The sequence below is a fragment of the Martes martes genome (genome assembly GCF_963455335.1).
Source record: "Martes martes genome assembly, chromosome: 9".
In the NCBI taxonomy this organism is placed as follows: Eukaryota; Metazoa; Chordata; class Mammalia; order Carnivora; family Mustelidae; genus Martes; species Martes martes.
In genome coordinates, this window is record NC_137896.1 from 115534844 (window position 1) to 115557793 (window position 22950).

Genomic DNA, 22950 nt, shown 5'->3' on the forward strand with positions numbered 1-22950 from the left:
CCAGAAAGGTTTACCCACGGCCACAGTGTTTGTAAATTGGATTTCAGGACCCAAATCAGAAGAAATGTGCAAGTCAGCACATTTGGGATTGGTCACAGAAAGTACTCTTTCTGCCATCTTCCTCAACAACTTTGCTATTAAAATAAAATATTTAAAAACTGCTGCTTCAGGGTGACCTAGTTATTCCAGAAGCAGCAGGACGAGGGAGGGAAATCTCTGACTTTGCCTCCACCAGTCTTCCAGGTGGACCAAGCCACTGATGCTCTCTTGTTTAGCTCCTGTGATTCTGGAACTTTCTGGGGGTGCTACTCTGTTGACTGCTCTCCTCTTTTAAAAACTGTGCCCCAACTTGTGTTCATGTTTCTCCTGCGGGTCTCCAGCTCTTTCTTCCGAGCTGCCTTGCTGGGCTTCTCTGCACCTGTGCTCTCACGGTCTCTGGGATGCACTGTCCTTGGCCTTTGTCCTGCTTTATACCAGCCCCTCCCCCACTGTTTCAAAACCATGTTATGTATGTAGACCTCTGCTCACTGCTGTCTCCACCTGGCTGTCCCCAAGGACATCGCTTTAAAAAGTAGCTTTATTTAAAAAAAAAAAGGGGGGGTGGAGTCCCTGGGTGGCTCAGTTGTTAAGCATCTGCCTTCGGCTCAGGTCATGATCCCAGGGTCCTGGCATCGAGCCCCGCATCGGGCTCCCTGCTCAGTGGGGAGCCTGCTTCTCCCTCTTCCACTCCCCCTGCTTGTGTTCCCTCTCTCGCTTTGTCTCTCTCTGTCAAATAAATAAAATCTTTAAAAAAAAAAAAAGTAAAAAAAAATGTAGCTCTATTGAGGTATTTATACATAATAAAATCCACTCATTTTGGGGTATAGTTTCGTGAGTTTCAGTCACCACCACCTCAGTGAAGATGGAGGCCTTGGAAAAATGTACCGCTCTCATTCGGTAACATTTCCTTTTCATATCTTAGCCTTGGTTCTTGGTATTTGCTTGCCCTGAGAATTTTCTTGTGGTCGGTTCCCTGCCTTGACCCTTAGGCCCCGGCAGCCACGGGTCTGCTTTCTGTCGCTCTGTTGTTTTACATTCTTGAGAAGTTCACGAAAATAGAATCAGATGGCATAGTCTTTTGTGTTTGACTTCTTTCCCTTAACCTAATCATTGCTTTTGACACGTGCAAAAAACAAGTACATCTCTTTCTTTAAGCTGCTCTTGTGATGGTGCCTCTTCTCATTCACCCGAATAGCAAAGTCAGAAACCGGGGTGTCATCTTCCCGAGGCCCCTTCTTCTCGCCTGCCACCCCCTGCCATGCCCTGTCGTGTGCAGTTAGTCAGCGAGTTCTAGAGCTTTCTTTCTCTTCCTTATCCCTGAGCCTGCCCTTCTCTTCATTCTCAAGGTCACAGACTTCACTGAGACTCCATTTACTGTTTGCTCCTCTAACTGGTCTTTGTACTTCCACCGGGAGCTCTCCCATCTACCCTCCTTACAATCACCAGTGGGAACTTCTAAAACACAGATCTCACCCCACCACTCCCTGACGTCAGCGGTTCCCCATGGCTTCGGAGCTTAGCAGATGCCACCTTCAGGATCTGGTTTATTTCTCCTATGTCTTCATTTTATTTTTCAGAACTTCCTCAAATGCAGCCAGTATTGGCCATTCCTTGGGATTTGCTTGCAAGGGCCATGCTCACTCAGACCTCTGTTCCCTTGACCTGGGAGGCCCTTTTCCTTCTCTTTCATCAGCTGACTCCAACTCACTCTTTAAGAGCCATCCCATAGGACTCCCCCTCTGCAGTGCTCTCCCTAGCTAGCAGCCCCAGACGGGCTTAGGTGTTCCCCTGGCATCGTATTTATCATCGGTGATATCAAACTGTATCAGTTTATTGCTGAGTTAATAATCCGTCTCTCCCACTAGACTCGTAAGCTCCTGAGGAGTTTGTGTTCTGTTTGACTTTGCGTCCTCTGTTCCTAGCACGGGGCCAGGCATATAGGTGGCATCCAGCTGAATGATTAAGGTGGAACAGAGAGAGGTCTAGAACTTCATAGGGAGGCAGGGGCGAGGGTCAAGAAAACATGGTGCGGGAAACAGATGCCCTATTTTATGCCTCATTCATGGGTAAGTCTACCTGTCGTGGCAGGAGAGAGGCACAAGGGTGGGAATCATCAGCGAGAGTGCACAGAGCATGAATGGGAAAGCATATTCAAACGTCTGGATCTCTGGTTCTGGTAGTGAAAGCGTCCGACTGAGAAGAGGGGCAGCTTCTTTGTTAGCAAGGAGTTAAAAAAGATTTTAAGTGAGGGAAAGTCAAGAGGGAAAGAGAGCCTGAACTGGGGCAAAAATGATAAAAATGAGAGAAGAAATCACTCTTAGATTTCTGAGTGAGAGAGCAAGACTATCGAGTCTCAGACACTGGGCTCTTTTGACAGCGTGACTCAACTGGTCACACATGACGTCTTAGACTCTAAACAGCATCCTCCAGTCGTCACAGTATTTTTCCAAACTTTGTCTCCTTGTATCTGCACATGAGCCGTGGAAGCTGCTGGGGCTGATACGGTGAATCCCATGGAGCCAGTGAGGGATGGGAGGGTTAGGGAGCCTGGCTGGCTTACTCAGGCCACAGGGCTGGTGTGCCGCCTGCGACAGCATCTGGCTCTAAGGTGAGCCCTTGGGCTGAGTGGCCAATATCAGGCAGGTTTAGAGATGATGTGTTTGAGAAGGCCTGTGGCTATTTGCAGACCTTACAATGAGACGGGAGAGACCTGACAAAGAACATCCAGAGGAGGAAGCTACCGTAGGTTGAAGAACAATCTTTGAGTCAATGAAATGTTAGAACCATTTAATATTACATTAACAGGAGAACTGTGAGTTCCCCAAAGTCTTAATGTCTTCTAGTTGCACAGCTGGGGCAACTGGCCAAGGAAACTTTTGATTAGCTGGAATTTTATGAGATGAAACACTTCCTATGACAGTGCCGCTATTTTATTTTATTTTTTTTTCCCAATGGAAGAGAAATCATTCTCAAAAGGGGAAAGGGATAGTTATAAAAGGAAGCACTTTTATTTTTCCTTTTTAATAGATGTTCTTGTGTTAAATGATGTTGAGTCTTAATACCCTATTATCAATCTTTTTTATTTCTTATTTTTAAAATATTTATTTATTGAGAGAGAGAGAGAGAGAGAGAGTCAGCACACAGGCATGTGCATAAGTGGGGATGCAGGGGAAGGGGGGTGGAGAGAGAGAGAATCCCAAGCAGACTGAGCACAGAGCCTGATGTGGGGCTCGATCCCATGACCTTGAGATCATGACCCCAGCCAAACTCGAGTCAGAAGCTCCAACTGACTGAGCTACTCAGGTGCCCCTACCAAATTTTCTATCTTATCACAACATGAAGCATGGGAAGTTTTTGTTTTGGATTGAAGACTGGCATTTTTCTTAGTTGATATGGTATAGAGGTTAAGAGCACAGGCTCAGGCCTGAGACTGTCTTAATTCAAATCCAGGTTGTAGCACATAGAGCTGTAGGACCTTGGGCAATTTGGCGATTTATTCTGTGCCATTCTGGTCCTAACTCACAGGCTTATTTAAGTATTAACTGATATAGTCAATAGAAAATACTTAGCATATTATTGGAAATAATAATATAGTAATAATGCCTCATATTTGCATGTAGCTGGATTAAAAAATTTTTAAAAAAGATTTTATTTATGTATTTTATTTATGTATTTGACAGAGATATAGAGAGAGCACAAGTAGGCAGAGTGGTAGGCAGAGGGAGAGGAGGAAGCAGCCTCCTCGCTGAGCAGGGAGCGCATGCAGGACTTGATCCTGGGACCCTGGGATCATGCCCTGAGCTGAAGGCAGATGCCTAACTGACTGAGCCACCCAGTGCCCCTGCATGTAGCTGGTTTTAACTTATTTATTTATTTATTTATTTGAGGGAGAGGGAGGGAAAGCATGTGCATGTGCATGCAAGCGGGAGGAGGGGCAGAGGGAGAGAAAGAAAGAGAATCTCAAGCAGACTCTCTGCTGAGCGTGGGACCCAACAGGGGTATCGATCCCATGACCCTGAGGTCATGACCTGAGCCAATATCAAGAATTGGATGCTTAACCAACTGAGTCACCCAGGTCCCTGGTTTTAACTTTTTAAAAGCCCTTCCATTTCATTCCTGTAAAACCCTATTGAATAGTTTGAGTGGGGATTACTGTTTTTTTTTGACACATGAAGCAGCTGTGGCCCAGAAATGGTAGGTGATCTGTGAAGGGTCATTTCAGGCATGAAGGGCAGTCTCCTGAGTGCCAACTCAGATGAGTTCTCACCAGTCCACTGTTTACAGAGACGGTGGGGTTGGGAGTTGTTGCTGGGGAGTGAAAGGGTGGGTGTGGTGGGGCTCTCAGCCACTCTCTCCTCTACTTCTTTGTCTGGAATTTGCTTTCACTGGGCTTTAGATCTTAAGTAAGAGTCTGAACATCAGCTGAGGCTCTACAAATTAGATTATTGCGTGTCAAATCCTGCTTACTGATTTTAGAAATGAAGCCGCTGTTATTTTCATTGATTCATTCTTGGGATTGTTTTATAGTCATTTTATTCTCAAGTTTAAACTGATTAGAGCCAGAGTCCATTGCAGTCTTTCAGTAAGTGTTGGTTGAATGCATACTGTGTGTCAGGAAACGGGCTAAGTGATTTCACATATATTTTATCATTTAATCCTCATAGCAACCCTGTACATTATGGTTAGTCGTCTCCATTTTACAGAAAAGGAAATACAGGTTTAGATGTTGAGTAACACACCCAGACCTATTAAAGACCATTAAGAGAAAGGAAGGTTACAGGTGAATCTTTCCCTTGGATAATTATACAGAATTCCCAATGAAATGGTAGCAAATTGATCCAACAATATATGAAAAAGAGGCTATATCATGATTAAGTCGAATTTATGAAGGAGGTCAAGGTTGGTTTAACATTCCAAAGTTAGCCAATTTAGTTTGCCTCATTAATGGAACAGTGAAGGTCAAATGATTAGTTTAGTAGATGAAAGTCATATGATGAAGTACCAGATTCGATAAAGTTCAGTACTCATTTTTCTAAAAGATTTTATTTATTTATTTATTTATTTATTTATATATTTGAGAGCAAGGGCAAGGAAGCAGGGGGAGAGGCAGAGGGAGAGGGAGAGAATCTCAAGCAGACTCTGCTCTGAGCACGGAGCCTGATGTGGGGCTGAAACCAAGAGTTAGACACTTAACCAACTGAGCCACCCAGGTGCCCCAAGTTCAGTACTCATTTATGATAAAAACTCATAGTTAGCCAGGAATAAAAGGGATCTTCCTTATTCTGATAATAGGAACTTACAAAAAATAATAAAATCCATAGTAAACATAATTAATGGTGAAACTTTGAAAGTTTTCGTGAGACAATCAGAGAGGAGACAGTGATATCCCCAATACCACTTTGCTCCATACTGTACTGGAAATCCTAGCTAAGGAAATAAATTGGGGGAAGAGACAGGCAAAAAGAATAGAATAGAAGGGAAGAAATAAAATTTTCATTATTTGCAGATGCCATGATTGTGTCCCCAGAAAGTTCAGAAGATTCCATAGGTGTAGGATTCAGATTACTAGGCGAGGTTGGTAAGGTCACTGGATACAAGATCAATTGGCAATAGCAACAAAGAGTTGGAAAATGAAAATTTTAGGGGCACCTGGTTGGTCATTTGGCCAAGTGTCCAACTCTTGATTTTAGCTCACATTGTGACGTCAGGGTCGTGAGATCGAGCCCCACGCTGGGCTCCGCACTCAGCATGGAGTCTGCTTGAAACTCTCTCGCTCCCTCTCCCTCCGCCCCTCCCTCCACTTGCCTACTCTCTCTCTCTTTAAGTAAAAATATCTTAAGAAAATGAAAATGAGCATTTTAAAACGGGATTTGAAATAATGTCAAAAACAACACGAGGAATAAGTTTAAAGAAAGACTCGGAGAACTGCTACATCGGGTGTCCCTCTTCAAAACGTAGCCTGTCATTCTGCACCACTGTTTTCACTGAGGTAATTTGCTCTTGCTTTCTGACAAGTCTGATGTGCTTAAGAGAACCTCATTGGTCCTGTTCCACCAGCAACAACCCTCTTGTCCCCTCCCGGAGCAGGGAGGCTCAGTCACTTGGCCACTTGAGAGCGGCATTCTTAGCTGCTTCCTGTCCTCTTTCCAACCCTTACCCCAGCCATTGGTTTTCGGCTTCCTCCAAATTCAGAGATTTTTTTTGAGGTTCTGAGGTGAAAATTGGTTTGCTTCTTGATGACTTCCCCCCTTTTCATGCTTAGTTTTCAGCTTTCTCTGTTACTAAATCAGCTATCACTTCTGCTTCGCAGTCGTGTTGATGTCTTTTGTCTGCTGTCATCCTCTTTCTCCATTTTGTCCTTATGGAATCACACTTAAAAAAAAAAAGACAGTTCTTGTACTGTTATTTTAGGGGGTTGGAGGAGCAAGTAGAGCTAAATGCATGGGTTTAATCTGCCGTGTTTCACGGGAAGTTCCGTACAAAGTTCTAAAAAAGCGAAGTTGCCGGGCAGTGTTCGCTGTGTTCATTCCTATACAAGCCACTTCACACCTAACACTGCCTGCTTCCCTCGGTCTCTCAGCCGCTCTCCCACACAGGCATCTGTGTTTGCTGCTGCTAGACCAGGTGATCTCTGGGGCTCAATCCAGTCTTGATAGCCTGTCTTCACACTGCCTCCCAGATGGTGCTCCACACTGTGAGCATCCTGGGCTGACTGACAGGAAGGAGACCACAGTCCCTGAGTCCCCAGCCCTCGACTCCATCCGTGAGATTGTCTTCTGGGGATTGAAAGAACACAAACCAGCTTGAACAATGCCATTAATTAAAGCACACTCTAATTGATTGGCTAATCCCTAGGTAGTTTAGGAAGGGAAGGGATAAAGGAAATGGGAATAGAGGCAGAAATCAAGATAGAAAACTCTCCTCTCAAGCTCATCCTCACTGCAATGGAAAACGTCTCCTTCTGTAATTTGCTGAGCGAATGGCTCTTGTCCTTGACCTCTTCTTGCCTTTCTTCTGTGCGCACACCTCTGTAGGGTCTCCCAGCTGTGAGGCCAAGGAGTGCAGGGGTAAGGTGTGGGAATGCCTGCGTTCAAGTTATGCTCCTACCCTTCCTGGCCCTATGACCTTGGGCAAGTCACTTTACTTCCCCATGCCTCAGCTTTCTCATCTTCAAACAGGGTGGATAATAATGCCCAGCTCATATAGTATGAGTGTGTAGAAGTACTTAGAACCGTGCCAGCCAGAGACTGAGTGGTTTAATGCACATTAGCTCTTATTATTATTACATGCTTGTCTTCGTGAATGGAGTTGAAAGTCATTATACTCAAGAGCTTGCCATCTGTAGGAAGGCCGACTAGTACTGGAACACACAGGAAGCTCTGAAGGCAAAGAGGCACAGTCATTAACTCAGTGGGGACTGGAGACGGGTGGTTGTGGGAGGGCAGTGTGGAGGGGACATTTGTGGAATCATTCCAGAGCGGGTGGAGATCCTTGAGTTGAGCATCACGGGGAGAGAATGAGTCAGCCACCACCAGAATGTTAAGTAGTACGAGGGCAGGAACTTATCCCCAGTGCCTAGCACAGTTCCCGCCACATAATGGGTACTCAGTAGATATTTGTTGCGTGTGAATGAATGAGTGAGAAGCTGGCAGGGTGGGCCAAAGGAGGGATGAATCCCAGACAGAAGAAACAGAGTAGGGGAAGGCACAGGGTTTGGAGAGCATATGACACACATTAGGGCAAGTGTCCGGTCACTGTGTAGCAGGGGCTCAGGGTCTGTGTCAAAGAGAGCGGACACCAGAGGGGAGACAGGCTAGGAACCAGCAAGAATGTAGAAGATGTGCTTCATGGGAAACAAAGTCCATGAACTCATTTCAGTGGTATATATTCTTTTATATATATATTCTTTTTAATGGTGGCACCTAAGAATGCAGATTCTTTTTTTGATCAAGCAAATAATCATTTATAATATGGGCATTTTACTATTAGCCTGAAAGTTCCTTGAGGAACCACCTTTGTGGCTTAATGCATAATTATTCTCTTGTTAAGCGCTTAGTGACCATCTCCCAGCAGCCCCGAAGCTGGATTCTGAAGAGCTAGAAATAAAAGTAGGCCCTGGCGTCAAGTCGGAACAGCCTTACAGTCACTGATTTAATAATTTGTAGGATTTTTTTTTAAAAAGATTTTGTTTATTTATTTATTTGACAGACAGAGATCACAAGTAGGCAGAGAGGCAGGCAGAGAGAGAGGGGGGAGCAGGCTCCCTGCTGAGCAGAGAGCCCGATGTGGGGCTTGATCCCAGGACCCTGAGATCATGACCTGAGCCGAAGGCAGAGGCTTAACTGACCAACTGAGCCACCCAGGTCCCCCGGCTCAAATGATTCCTGGCAAGGTTGCTGAGACTTTTCAATGGGGAAAGGACAGTCTTTTTTTTTTTTTTTTCAAAGATTTTATTTATTTATTTGATGGACAGAGACCACAAGTAGGCATAGAGGCAGGCAGAGAGAGGAGGGGAAGCAGTCTCCCTGCTGAGCAGAGAGCCCGATGCGGGGCTCGATCCCAGGACCCTGACACCATGACCTGAGCTGAAGACAGAGGCTTAACCCACTGAGCTACCCAGGTGCCCCAGGAATTTGTAGGATTTTAAAGTTAGACATACAACACCCACAGCAACAATGACCCTCAACAGCCGTGATGCACAGATCCTTGATGTCGCTTGACCTCACAGGTGTGCTTTCGCTCCTCCCGGCCAGGTTGTCCTTCACTGCTCTGTGACGGATGGCGGAGCACCCAGGACACCGGCTCCTCACTGGGACTACTTGCTGTCATGTCGGCAGTTGGACTTCGTAGGTTCTGTTCCCCTTCAGGAAGAAATTTATTGTTCAGGGTTTCTCAAACTTGAAAGTTTAAAGGCTCCTGAGAATACATCTGCTTGTTTCCAGCTTGAGAGACTTTTTATTAAAAGTTAAGCACTTACCAAAAGAAAAAAAAATGTTAAGCACCTGTAGTTTTGGGTAATCACTTGGTGTCAGTATGACCAAACACCCAATTATAACACTGCCGTTCAAATCTAATGGCGGTATTCAGTGATCAGTAACCATCGTGAGCTATAGAATAAAGTCAGACTAATTTTTTAAAGGTTATCGTAAAAAATGAAAGTAGAAAAAAAATTCTTACAGAGAGCTTTGAATTCCTGAGGCTATATCTCTACAGACGCCAGTTTAAGAAACAAGGATGCACTTTGTCCAAGGAAAGGCATGCATTTCCACGTTGACTGGAATTCTAGGTAAACACATGATCAGGCTGCTGTTGGGTGTAGCTTGATATGCTCAGGGCAGATCTAGCTTCTAGTTAGTTGACGTCACATTCTTGTAACACCTGTTGACTCCAGAGGAAGCCGCTAGGGGGGCGGCATGCAGAAGGTAGATGACACAGGGTTGCAAATTGTTCCTGGATAATCTGTGAGTCAAGAGACCTGTCTTTGGATCCCCAGTGGAATTTTATTTTAAATTCCCACTGATGGATTGGAGGATGATCTGTTTTTTGTTTTTTTTTTCCATCTGGTTGCCTAGTAAATCAAACGCTTCAGTTTTTGCTCTGTTTGTTATTTATCTGACCACCAGCCCCAGCAGATTAAACAACTCACTGTGCCAGTTTGACCTGTGTCTGTTCTAACATATGGAGCAGATTTAATGAGCTCGTTACGACTGCTAGCAGGAACCTACCGAGAGAGTCGCGGAGTTTCAGAATCGAACAGGAAGGAGCTGGTGTGGCTTAGCCGGATTGCTGCGTGAGCCTCCCACCTTGTTTTCCTGCTGTCAGTCTTCACCTGCTCCAATCCATTTTCCATGCGGAGTATAGTTGCCTTCTGTTGGATTCCGTAGAAGTGGAGGCTGAGCTGGGTTTGGGGATGCTGCTGCAAATGATTTATTGAGAGAGTGTTCTTGAGAGAAGAGGAATGAGGGAAGCAGGCCACGGCAGGGGGAAAAATGCAAGGCCGAAGTCACAGCTAGACCCCAGCTTCAGCTTAATCCCACGAGATGGCTGTGGAGTGGGAATGGGACCACATGGGTATTCCCACCCTGGGGCAAAGGGGTGAACACTCTGTACTCCATGGTAACCAGTCATTGGTTGTGGGTGCCCAGGCTAGCGGAGAGTGGGATAAGGGAGATTCTTCAAGGAAGAGGACAGCTATGACCACCAGCACCCAGTACTCACAACACTGGGGAATCATTGCTGTGTTAACAAATATGATCTGGGCTGGACACCAGCATATCACGCTAGATAAACCTGACCAACACATTTGATGCAGACAGCTGGTAAACTGACTTGCTTCGGGGCATGTCAGAACCAGGCACGCATCTAGTGCTTTGCTGATATGGCCTGCATCCTTTAAAGTTTAGTCTAGCTTATATGGTTATTTCATCATTTGCCAAAGATCCTATAGTTTAGAGCTCAAATACTTAATCTGAGGTTAAGCCTTTTGTGGTGGAGTGAGAAAAAAACCCCTCCAGGTATTTCGTATAATCCAGACAGGCTTGATGGCCAGACATTCTGGACTGGATTTACCCTGCTGGAATTGACTAGCGCCGGCACAGGCTCCAGAGGAGGGTAGCCTGTCAGTGTCCCAGTGACTCTACTCCAGCGAGTTGGATGCAATGGTAGGGTCTCTGGAAAATGGCATTCTTACAGTTAGGTGGGTAAGAGAGTAATTCTGGAATAGGACACAAAGAGTCCAAACTCTGGACCGGAGTCACAACACCTTAACTAGACCCTCTCCACTGAGCACGATGGGACTTCTGGTATGCTCTTGTCTTGGTCCTGATTGGCTCAGTAATGGTGTGGGTCTGGGCCTCAGAGACAACTAACCTTTGTCTCCAATCTTTATTAAGAGATAGTATTTCCAGTTTGAGAAGCTCAGATGAAGAACTGGGTCCCAAGGGGGCCTATATTATTTTGTCACAAGCTAGTTGTTGCTTCATTTTGGTAAGAATTAAGCTTTTCCCCCGAAGTCGCTGTATGGTTTGATGATCTTCATGGTAATTATAGATGCGGTCTGGAAGCCGCTGCCGGAGGAAAGGAGCTGTGTCCCTGCAGTCTTTACCCCCGTGTGCTCTATCGACTGGCAAATATGGCATGGAGAATTTCAAGCATAATGACCGCTCAGCCAACTAGCTCAACTCTTATTTCTAAAAGCTGTTTTCTTTCAGAGCTAATACATTTGTTTCTGACTCATTCTGATCAGTGGGGCATCGAGTTGTGAGGAACAGATTGGAAATTATTTTATTGATTTTTCCCCCCTTTTTTATTTACCGAAGGTGAGAGTGAATTTCTCTTCCCTGAATGGTATTCAGCTACGAGTAAAGCCAAGCACATTAGGAGGTTTGGGTAGAGTCGATTTGGAACCGTCACAGCCTGACTTCGCTGCCCTGGCACATGAGCACTTGGGAAACTGTATGTGGAGCAGAAGAGTGACTTCATTCTGCTGTCTAAAGGGCAAAGTCTGCTTCTCATTCTGGCCCCGGCTGTGGTGGTCACTGGGAGATCTCAGCAGCCTCCGTGACCAGTGTCCAGCGGAGGCCTCAGGGCCTCACAGATGCAGCCCAGAGATCATGATGTGGAATTGCAGAGGCCACGCTCTTGGCTCAGGTTCTTTGGGAATTGTCTGATTCCGAATCTTCCTTTCCTCCCTGGATCCCAGTCTTTCATCAGGAGGGAGAATGAGAAGAGCTGATTTCTGTCGAATCCAGGAGAAAGAGAGCTTTTCTCACCACTCGCAAGCAGGAAGTGTCAGATAAGGAAGAGGAAATAATCCTCCCCCCTCAGTTTTTTCTTCCTTGGGGACTCTCCCAATTTCCATTTCCAAATTGTCTAAAAATTAGTAGTGAAAATCATACTTACATACTTACATACTTACTTAAGACATACATGTCTTCACATGGCCCTCTTTGGTTTTTGTTCCCCTAAATGATTTTTAAGTTATGCAAAATGGAAACTTTCATGTGCACTCTTGGCAAAGAGTAATGACCTAACATAGCACTGTGCTAAGTAGTTTTACAGGCATTACTTCATTTAGTCCTCAAAAGCACTGTACGAATTCGTTTATCATAATTACCTTCCATTTACATAGCTGGGAAGGGTTGAAACTTGAATTCAAACACAGGCACATTGCCTCGGACTTTAGGGTCCAGGGGTCTTCAGCATGAAGTTTCATTACCTCCTAGCTCACTGACAGCGAAGACTTCAGTAATTAGCCTTCTGTGGTGGCCTGGCTTCATGGTACAGTGGCACCCCCCGCCCCCATCCCAGCCAGCGTCTTAATGTGGGGCCACCATGGTGACCAGAATAGGCTGTCAGATCCAGGCAATCTCCCAGAAGTGCAGCAAGTTCACTTCTAACTTTTTTACTATCCCATATGACACTCACCATTGCCTGAGAACAGGTGGTAAAAGATGACTCTTAGATTTAAGAGAAGGACACACACAGACCTGCAAAGAGCTCTTCATTATCACGACGGAAGGAAGAGGATTCATTTCCTGTTGGACTTGTGGATGACCTCTTGCCTCAGGTTGACCCAAATTATCTGACTAGATTGGTAGTTACCGCTGCTTGGAACTCAGAGTTCTGGGAGTGGCAGGGAGTCTGGAACCGGTGTTGCTAGAAGTACCCAGCTTTGCATCCCCTGGGTGCTTTGACCGGGCGCATCACAAGAGCCACTCTTCAATGCTATACAAACGTTAAGATGTTGCAGATGTACTCCATTAAGCTGAATCAGTATCTTATTAGCTGGTGTGTGTTTGATGTGGCCTGTTAAGTGGATAAGCACCACCCAGGCCTCACATTTAGGTAGGGACAGGAAGGTAATAAAGTAGTTCTCAACCTGGGATGCACATTAGAATCACTTGTAAAGCATAGCAATGCCCGCGCCCTACCCCAGACCAATTAAATCGGCATCTCTGGGCGCGAGGTCCAAGCATCAGTGTGTTTTCAAAGCTCTCTAGGTGATTCTAATGTATCTGGGGCTGAGAACCACTGGATAAAAGCTAAGTCAGCTGTGAAACTGTGCTAACAAACCGTGTCCTAAGTAAACTATGATGCACGTGGGAGCATAAGCATTAGTAGGCAATTCAGTTGACCAGCGGGGAAGAGGTCTTGGTGGCGGCAGTGGGGGTGCCTGCGATGATCGCTTTGTGGAAGCAAGGGAAGGGAATGGTAGGGAAGGAGGATTAAAGGATGGTCTGGCACACAGCGCCGTAGCAGTGTTGAGCTCCGGCAGGAGAGGTGGTGAGACTGCAGGGGAGGGAGTCAGGTGGCTGCAGCCCCAGCCAGACAGCGGCATTGGTGGCGTGACCGTGTGAAGGTGTAAGGGTGTAGCAGCTCTTGGAACTGTGGCAGCCTCATGGAGCAAGATCGGGGGCCTTGGGGCCACCAGGGGCACTGGCAGCAGCCACAGACTGGGAGCAGTGGGCCTGATGCTGGAAAGGAGCAGGAAGCCCAAGCCTCATGGGTTTCTGGGAAGGTCAGACAGGTATACAGATGTCTGTCCTCCCAGAATCCCTGCTGAATGCTGCCTTTTGATGCTTGTAATGTGAATTCCTTTACTTGAATAGCATCTTCTAGGAACATTTAAAACTATACATGTGCAAGCAATGACAGCAAACAGAGGACATTGTGAAGATGTATTCAAAATGTTTGTGTGTTCTTTGTAGTTTATTTATGTACAGTTGCCGTCCTGCATTCTCACAAGAGTACCAGTGCATTGTAACTAGCCCAGAATTTAAGCCCAAGAGGAGACCAAAATTCCAAAGCTTTTAGAGGGAAAACAGGAAGAGGGAGGGAAAAAAAAAAGCCTTCCTCCCTGATCCCTCATCCTGTGGAGCTGTGGCCTGTCCAGGCCGTCACAGACAAAATTGCCGGAACGGAGTACAGAGATGTTGTTGGGCCCGTCGTGTGTATGGATGGAGACTGGCCATTCGAGCACTTGCCATGCTTGGAAACGTCCAGGTCTGAGAGGCCCAGACAGAGAGAATACATACAGCAAACGCCATTATCATTTCTCAGCGCGATCCCATCTCTGATCACACATCACCGGAGCTCGCTGGGTGTCCCTTAACAGACTCCCTTAACAGTCCCTCCCCTCCAGGAGCCCAGGACCAGGTGAGGTGGAGAGAGAATGTACACAGGCAACTAGAGGACAGTGCAGATCTGACAGGCAAGGTAGTAGTTCTGCCCACTTTCTCACCATGTTGTTATGAGCATCCGTTAGCTAACATAAGTGTAATGTGTAATAACAGTTAAGGTGTTCGTATTATCAAAATTCAGGCTATTAAGCTATATTTCAGCTGTATTGCCCTATTTTTCATGTCAGAACCTGATGTTTAATGCAAAATCACCTACACTTTAGAAACGAGGTGAAGCCTGGAGGAATGAAAGTTCTTGAGCATTATGCCGAGGATGCCATTACAATATTTAATACACGCTCTGGTTTAAAGTAGCTCCTTGACTATAGTCTTCTTTCCTGCCTCCCTCCTTCAAGCAAAATGAGGAGACCAGCTCTGACATATGGAGGAATTTCTGTGGTGCAAATTATTCTGGAGGAGAAAAACAAAACATGATTTGCGAACGCTGTCAAGGAAATGTTTCTTTCCAAAGGCTACAAGCAGAACTGAGCCTGTCTTGCTGGGTGAGGACTGGGGGCTGTGCCTGGCTGTGAATGAGGGGGGCCATGGCAGTGAGTGGGCCAGGCGCTGTCTCCATGGTCTCTACCCAGACCTTTCACTGTGATGCTCTTATGACCTCAGCACGGTCCCCCTGAAATCCTCCAACATCCAGGAAGCGAAATCAAATATTTGAGGAAACAAAATTCCGGCCCCTCTGTCTGCCATCACGTGTAGAGAGGATGACGTGGTATCCATAGACGCCTTGGCTCAGCTCTCTCAGCGGCTGTCCATTTGTGGATGGCCTCCCGAACAGCTTTAAAAGATCCCTCGGGGGACTGTTTGAGTGATGCAGAATGCCTCATTTTCCCCGCAGACCCTCTCTGAGTGGATTTCTTCCCCGTCTGACCAAGTGGGAAATGGCATTGGAGCAACTGTTCTTCCTCAAAGAACAACAGGGCTTTCATCTCCTAGCATCGCAGGTCGCTGGACCGCATGTGGCCAGAGGAACCACTGCCTTGTGGACAGCAACCCAGCCAGGGTCACAGGGCAGCGCTGAGCCGGGGCCCCCTACGCCGTAGTGCAGTTTGCTACAAAGCACATGAGAAGCAACACAGTATAGCGGACAGCGGCACAGAGTTTGGCTCTGCTCCTTACTAGTAAGATGATTTGGGGTGAGGCACCTGAGTTGGACCAGAGTTTGCTGAGTTGTGAAATGGAGGATAATAATGGTACCCATCTTGGGGCGCCTAGGTGGCTCAGTGGGTTAAAACCTCTGCCTTCTGCTCAGGTCATGGTCTCAGGGTCCTGGGATCAAGCCCCGCATGGGGCTCTCTGCTCAGCGGGGAGCCTGCTTCCTCCTCTCTCTCTCTGCTTGCCTGTCTGCCTACTTGTGATCTCTGGCAAATAAATAAAATCTTTAAAAAAAAATGGTACCCGTCTCACAGCTGTTACAAGGACGAGTGTAGTAATGCAGGCAAAGGGCTTTGGCACAGGGCATGGGTGCATTGTAAGCACTTGACAAACATGAATCAGGTCCTGTTGAAGATCTGAAGAGAGTGAGCCTCAAACATTTACTTTGCCAGCTGATGAAATAAGTATATATATATATAATATATATATATATATAAATGTGTGTATATGTATATACACATATATATATAGGTATATATACACACTATATACACACTACAATAGGTATATATATACCTATTATAACCCCCCATCCCACTACAAATATGATGGTACTTATTTCATCAGCTGGCAAGGTAAGTGTTTGAGGTATATATATATCTATTATAACCATATATATATATATACACACACATATATATATATATATATATATGACTGCAGCAAGGTATTCATATTCTGGTTTTAATGTGATTTCTTATGACATCATGCATCATGAAGGTGGGAACTCTCCAAACGACGAACAGGTGAGCAGAGAGTATCATAAACATGTAAAGCTACTAGCGGACAACTTGCTGCTGTCTTGCTCAAGTCAGAGCGAAGGCATTGCCCGGAGGTGAAGTGGAAATAAAACGTTCTGTGAAACCAGCGAATGACTTAGTGGCTTCTTAGAAGTGTAACTTTAATTTTTGTCAAATTAATACATCGGTATAACTTAAAAAGTCAACAAATACCACAAAGTTTATGTTGAGAGACTGTGTGCCCCCCCCATTCACCCCATTCATCTGAGACTTCCACTCACCGTAGGGAATGACTTTAAACTCTTTACCTTTACTGTTGTGTTTATCTCCTATTTTAGGAACACACACTATGCTGCTCCTAGTGCGTCTCCTGTTTCACACGGTCTCTCTTGTCGCCCATTTCCTCACACGTCTCGTGACTCTTGATCATAGCGAGTGAGGCCACAGGGAGTGGACCGGATTGACGTCCCAAGCAGGGAAGGTAGATGAACCTGAGGTCCAGATCAGCCCCGAAGGGCTCTTACTTGTTGACTTGCTTTTCATCTTCAGAAAACTTGGTTAAGACTGTTTTCTTTGTCTCTGTGGGCCTGTATTCTTTTTATTCCTTTATTGTCATCTTAGTGTGGTTTGAGATGGAATCAGAAGTAAGTGAGAGGATTCTGTGTACCTGGAAAATCCCATCCATACTTGTCGGTAGCCTCTGAGAGGCTAGTAAGTAACAATTTAAAACATAACCAATAGCAATCAAACATTAACCAGTAGTTTCTTCTGGAAAAGCGGAATTCAGGTAGGAGTGAGGAGACAGGATTTTACTTCTCATGCTACATATGTCTTTTAAATATATAGTGTATACATAAATGTATATGTTTAAATCAAACCACTCAGGATAAAAACAAGGACACTTCAAATAATTTAGTCATTTCTAGTAGTTTTTGCTCAAAAATTTACACTTATACCAGCGGATAAGATTGTGGTTAGGATTGAAATTTTACTTATTGCATTTCCATTTTGAGTTCTTCAAAGTTCTGAGGAAGAATTTTTTTTAAAGGTTATTTTATGCCAGCTTAAATGGTTGTGGGATGTTAGACAAGATTTTTACTCCATGTGAACAAAAATTGATTGAGTCCCTGAAATGAAAAGCAATATTTTGTAGGGTGATGTCTTCTGGATTCTAACTACATTTTAACTCCGGAATGACTGAGTAGATATTCCAAAAGTACAGAAGAAAGTAAGGTTAACATTTTCGGGGAGGCAGGACAGACCGGCACTTTGCTGTATCTGCTGCAAAGGTCCTGAATCCAAGAGAGGAAGGCAGAAAGGCATTAATATCAGCTGCAGTAACTCGCCGAAAAACCCAGAACAGGTGAGAGCCAAAGCCACGAACAGGGCCACCATGGGTCCATTTTGGTTAGCCAGCATGCTAAGCATGGAACCAAGTGCCTTGGAACGAGGCTGAGAGATCCGATGGCGCCATCTGTTGGGGATGTCTGGGGTACGCTTTATCGAAAAGGGACATTTGGGCTGGGTACCCATTCACTGCTTACGGGGCAGGGTTTACGAAGGGCTATTTGCAGGCTTCCCTGTGTTTTAGAAGGAATGTATATTTGTTGGAAGTGGAGGACTTGCCAGCACTGTTTCTGTTTTTTGTTGTACATAAAGATATTCCTGATTTTCATGTGAGGAATGACTGTCTACTCAGACACATAAAATCGCTGTATGTAAAGTTACGGTGACCAAGTCAGCATGGTATTGGAATAAGGATAGACTCGTGGAATACTGGCTCAGAATTGAGAGCCCTGTAACTGATCATCCTTAGGTGGTCAACTGATTTTTAGTAAAGATATCAAGGTAGTTCAGTGGTGAAAAGGTAACCTTTTCAATATGTGGTTCTTGAACAATTGGTTATTCTTGCTGGTGCTCTTTCTTTTTCTCATTGTTTATAATAAAGCTATTTTTGATTTCCATAAAAGAAATGACTCACCATTTAGAAATTTAAAATTACGGGACGACAATGGAATTAAATTAGAAATCAACACTGAGGAAATTTGAAAACTCCCCAAAATATAAATAACACACTTCTAAATAATGTGTGACTCAAGAAGAAATCACATGGGAAATTAGAGAGTATTTCGAACTGAATTAAAGTGAAAATGCAGTGTATCAAAATTTATAGAATGCAGCTAAAGCAATGAGTAGAGAAAAAGTTAATATCTTTAGATGCTTCCATTAGAAAAGCAGAAGGGTCCAAAATCAGTGAGCTAATCTTCCACCTTAAGAAATAAAGGGCAGGGGTGCCTGGGTTGTGCAGTTGGTTAAGCATCTGATTCTTGGTTTTGGCTCAGGTTGTGATCTCATGGTCTTGGGAACGAACCCTGCATCAGGCTCCTTGCTCCGTGTGGAGTCTTCTTGGGATTCTCTCTCACTCTCTGTCTGCCTCTCCTGCTGTGCTCTCTCTCTCTCAAATAAATCTTAAAAAAAGAAGAAATAAAGAGCAACTTAAACCCAAAGAAAAGCAGAAGGAGGGAAGGAATAAAGATCAGATAAGAAATCACTGAAATATAAAACAGACAAATAATCGTGAAAATCATTGAAATCAAAAGCTTATACTGTGAAAAGAGGAATAAAGTCAATAAAACTTCAGAGACAGGGAGAGGGAGATTGAAAGAGAGAGAGAGCTTATAAGAGAAGAGAGCAAGAGTAAAATTACCAGTATCAAAAGTGAGACAGGGACATCATTATGGATTTCACAAACATTTGAAAGATAATGAAGTAACAGTATGAAAAATTTTATGGCAACAAACTAAATAACTTAGATAAAATGGGTAAATTTCTTGGAAGACACAAATTGCCAAAGTTCACTCATGAAGAAAAATAAATTATCCCATATCTGTTGATTACATTGAATTCTTAATTAAAAACTGTAAAACCTCCAAGTGCAGATAGTTGTATGGGTGAATTTCATCAAATATTTAATGAATAAATAATATCGATCCTATATACATTTTTCAGAAAATTGAGGAGGAAGGACCATTACCCAACTCATCTTATGAGGCCAGTTTTATTACTTTGATACCAAACTTAGATGGGACAACACAAGAATAGAAAACCACAGACTAATATTCCTTGTGCATGTAGATTTAAAAATGTTGAAGTATTAGTCAATTCAGCAATATGTAAAAATTATATTATACCATGACAAGTGGATATCCTAAGAATGCAAAGTTAGTTTAATGTTATTAAATACACCATGTTAATACATGGTATAACCCATTTAATCATCTAATAGAGGCAGGAAATGCTTTTGAGAAAATTGAGTATGTATTTATGACAAAAACTCTCAGCAAACTGGGAATGGAAGGGAACCTCCACAATTTGAGGAAGGTCATCTATGAAAATCCTATAGCTTACATCACACTTAAGGGTGAATGTATTCCACCAAAGATCAGGAATAAGGGAAGTAATCTGCTGTCATTACTATTACTCAACACTGTAATAGAGGTCTTAGCCAGTGCAGTAAGGCAAGAAAAAGAAACAAAAGGCATAGACATTTGAAAGGAAGAAATAAAACTTTATTTGTAAATAATATTAGCATGTATGTAGAATGTTCTAAGGAATCTCCAGAAAAAAAGAAAAGTCACTAAAACTAATAAGCTAATATAGTGAGATTGGATTATATGAGATCCATAAGCCAAAACTTGCTATATTTCTATAGGGGCAAATAACAATCAGAAATAAAATTATAGAAATACCATTCACAGTAGTAACACAGAATCCTCAGAAATAAGTTTAACAAAAGATATGTAAATACACTGAAATATACAAAACATTGCAGAGAGAAAGTAGAGAATATCTAAATGAATGGAGAGCTATATCACATTCATTTATTGGAATATCCAGTGTTGTTTGGATGACTCTTCTACCAAAATGGACTTGTAATTTCAGTGTAATCCCATTCAAAATCCCAGTAAGCTTTTCTCTTTTTCTTTTTTTTTTTTAAAGAAATTGACAAGCTCATTCTTTAAAAAAAAATTTTTTTAAAATTATTTTTATTACCATTTAATGTATTATTTGCCCCAGGGGTACAGGTCTGTGAATCATCAGGCTTACACATTTCACAGCACTCACCATAGCACATACCCTCCCCAATGTCTATAATCCAACCACCCTATCCCTCCCCCCCACCCCCCAGCAACCCTCAGTTTGTTTCCTAAGATTAAAAGTCTCTTATGGTTTGTCTCCCTCCCAATCCCATCTTTTTTCACTTTTTCTCTCCCTAACCCCCACAACCCCCTGCCCTGCCTCTCAAGTTCCTCATATCAGAGAGATCATATGGTAATTGTCTTTTTCTGATTGACTTATTTTGCTCAGCATCCATGTCGTTGCAAATGGCAAGATTTCATTTCTTTTGATGGCTGCATAGTATTCCATTGTATATATACATTCCACATCTTCATCCATTCATCTGTTGATGGACATCTAGGTTCTTCCCATAGTTTGGCTATTGTGGACATTGCTGTGACAAGCTCATTCTAAAACTTACATGGAAATACAAAGGAGGACCCAGAAAAATCAAACAATTACAAATGAATTGAAGGACTTAATATTTCCTAATTTTGAGAATTACACTAAGGGGTGCCTGGCTGGCTGAGTCACTAGAGCATGCAACTCTTGACCTTGGGGTTATTGAGTTCAAGTCCCACATTAGGCATACAATTTACTTTAAGAAAATAATTACTGTAAAATTACAATGATCAAGTCAGTATGGTTTTGACTTAAGGATAGAGTTGTAGATCTTGGCACAGAATTGAGAGTCCTGGAACAGATCACCCTTATGTGGTCAGTTGATTTTCAGTAAAGGTGTCAAGGTAGTTCAATGGTAAAAGGATAATCTTTTCAATGTGGTACAGGAACAATTGGTTATTTATATGGAAAAAATGAATTTTGACTCTAACTTCAGGCCATACACCAAAACTAATTAAAAATAATTAGGTATTATAATATTTTAATGAGAAAAAAATCATAATGGGTTAGACGAAGATTTTTTAGGACATAAAAAAGTATAAACCATAAGAGTAAGAAATTATAAATTGGATTTCATCAAAATTGTAAACTTTTACTCATAGACAAGAAAATGAATAAAAAACGACAGCTTGGGAAAAATATTTACCAAATACATATTTGATAAAGCTGCAAAGTGCAAAAGTGCAAAGAACTCTTAGAACTCAATAATAAGACAATTTTAAAAATGATCAACAAGATTCAGACATTTCACAGCAGAACATATAGGAATTACCAGCAAACATGAAAAGATGCTCAACATCATTAGTTATTAGGGAAATGCAAATAAAACCACTATGAGATACCAGTTATTACTCCCAAGAGTAGCTGAAAAGATTGATAGTAGTAACGTGTTGAAAAATAATATGAATCCACTGAAATTCTCATGTTGCTATTGGAAATGAAAAATGATATAGTCTCTTCAAAACAAGTTTGACAGTTTGTTTTTTTTTAAATCAAGATGAGTGTACTCTTACCGTATGACCCAGCAATTCTGCTGTTTGCTGTCTATTCAAGAAACAAAGACATGTGACCACACATGGAGGCGTTATTCATACTAGCCTAAAATCAGGAATAATCCAAAGTCAACCAGCCAGTGCATAGAGAAACATGATATGGAATAGCCATGCAGTGGGCTATGACTCAGCAATAAAAAGGAAAGAACTACTGATGGACACAACGGCATGGGGGAGTCCTAAAACCATCATGGTGCATGAAAGATGTCAGACACAGAAGGCTCTACCATGTATAATTCTATTGAGATGAGATTCTGAAAGTGACAGAATTATGGTTGAAGAAAGTGGGTTTGTGGTTGCCTAGTGCTCCAGTGCCAGGGACTGACTACAGATGGGTACAAGGGAACCTTTTGAACTGCACGCTCTAAACGGATGAATGTAAGTAACTTATATTCCCATAGCATATAGAGTAGTATTTTTACAGACAGCCATGCATGCAAATAGCTTCCCTCTCTCTGCCCCCGACTCTTAAAAAAGTGTTTTAGCTCTAATTGTTTCTCCTGCTTCATGGTGGTTGTATGTGTTGGCATGAATTTTGGTGGCTAATTTATAAACTTTCAATACCCATGCATGTGAACTCTTAAGTGGGGTTGAGTGAACCTGTCCTGGTGGTATTTGGGTAAAATGGGGATTAAAAACTCAAATTCAGGTCAGACTTGATTATTTTGAGAAATACTTAAAAAAAAAATACAGTTTGTGTCACAAAAAATTTATCTGAAATTTTGACCAGCGTTCTCTCTAGCAAAAATGACATGCTTGTTTATGTGCTTCTTTGTAGATTCTGTAACCTCTCTTCCCCTCATGCCCCCGTTCAGTGTGTTGGTGAAGAGAGCGATTCCCATCTGTTTATACAAATGGCCACATTTTAAGCTTCTGGAGAATAAATGAGGAGAATATAAATGCTTTTTATTGAATGCCAATATTTTGGCTACTCTGTGGTTGATGGTTATGATTAGAGAATATTCTAGAGGTCCAGGGCTCAACATTGAGAAGAAATAGTAAACGTTTTTGTTTTGGGCAAGGAAGAGTTGGAAGAAAATAGAAGTTGGATTAATGCTTATGAGAAATAATAATTTTTGTCTTGATTTCCTTGAATCTTTCTTTTTTTTCTATCTTCCTGTCTTCTACACACACACACACAAACACACACACACACGCACGCACACACACACACCCCTTCATCACAGTTGTGACATTTGGAGCTAGAAATGAAGAAAGGAAACAGAAGTAAAAAACCAAAAACAAAAC